A 1,448-nucleotide genomic window follows, 5' to 3' on the forward strand; every position below is an offset into this window, starting at 1 on the left:
GGGCAACACTATGCCTTTAAAAATTCCATCCTCTTTGTTCTGATTTGTTTCACTATAATCTAACAGTTTTATACATGTGAAACATATTCCCATATTATGCAGATCATCCATCCATAGTTTTTTTTTTCTCCACAGGTGAATATAGCCATTGTAAGTCAGTCCATCTTCTGCTCCTACAAAAGAGGCCTTGGTTACGCTTCAGCTGTGTCTTCTCCATCCCCGCATCCTCTGACCTAAGTCATCACTAATCCACTCTCTACTACCATAGATGTTTGTTTTGTACATTTTAATTATAATTTTATATAACATATTTTGATCATATTCTTTCCCTTCTTCCCACTCCTCCCCCATCTCCTTAACCCCCCTCAACTTTAGTCTTTTTTTTTTTTCATGGTAAAGACTGCTTTATTGGTGGCAGTTAGTACACATCAATAAATATTGATTCCCCAAAGAGGAGCTCAGGAGGATGCCTGGTCCATCGTGTGCTGAATGGAACTGAACCATGTGAAGGCTGGGATGAATTCAGTTCTGCTTCTTGGGAAATGAAGCCATAGCTAACTGATAGATGGCATAGGCTGTTCCACCAACTGTCAGGGCCACTGTGAGTCTGTAGAGGAGGGCATCAGATGCCCCGCCCTTCAGATGCCCAGGGATCCCATTATCCTCCTGAAACAGCATTTGTTTCTCTGGAACTTTATTTTCAAAAGCCTTCATGAAGTGATGCTGATGGTCCTCTGGGCAATCTGACGAAGAGCAAGCAGATTCTGCAAACATCTTGGCTCAGTTGTTGCCCACCAACCAGGACTACTGAATGCCAAATAGCCCACACATCAGGCCAGCAACGGAACTCCATACTCTTTTTTTCTCTCATGATTATCTCACCGTTTGAAAGCTGCCTAAAGAATGGCTTGCGTGGGTTTACTAGTATCTGTGTACAGTTGGCTTTTGTTTTTAATAAAAACAAAGTACTGTACCTGTGTGTGTGTAAATAGCTATGGGAGGTGGTCTAAAGATACCGAACAGGGTCTTAGTGAGCACCTATAGTTGAACAGGACTTTTACTGCTTCTTTGCTTCATTTCGGTAGCCTGTCTGCTCTACTTTTTTCTGTAATGAAATAGATTGGATTTTTTTTCTCCAATAAGTCACAATCATTGAACCAAATGAAGTATATCAACATGGTTAAAAGGAGTGTATTTACCAGCTTGACTACTTCAGGGCCAATACTCAATTGGAACGTAAAAAAAGATGCTTTCCTTAAAAATGCATTGCAAGGCTGATGGGATGGCTCACCAGCTTAAGGTACTCGCTGTCCAGCTGACACCCTGAGCTTGATCCTCAGGGACCCACACAACTGAATGAGAGAACTGACTCACACACACTGTCCTCTGACCTCCACATGTGCAATGTGGCAAACCACACAGTAATGTGACAAAGCTTAAAAATAAGA

At 41.8% G+C, this 1,448-nt stretch overlaps 1 pseudogene; it reads right to left on the reverse strand.

Moving 5' to 3' along the window:
• Positions 1–383: 383 nt before the first annotated feature.
• LOC127189880 (cytochrome c oxidase subunit 7A2, mitochondrial-like) lies at positions 384–827 on the reverse strand (annotated as a pseudogene).
• Positions 828–1,448: the final 621 nt, after the last annotated feature.

The sequence above is a fragment of the Acomys russatus genome, chromosome 5 (assembly GCF_903995435.1).
Source record: "Acomys russatus chromosome 5, mAcoRus1.1, whole genome shotgun sequence".
NCBI classification, from domain to species: domain Eukaryota; kingdom Metazoa; phylum Chordata; class Mammalia; order Rodentia; family Muridae; genus Acomys; species Acomys russatus.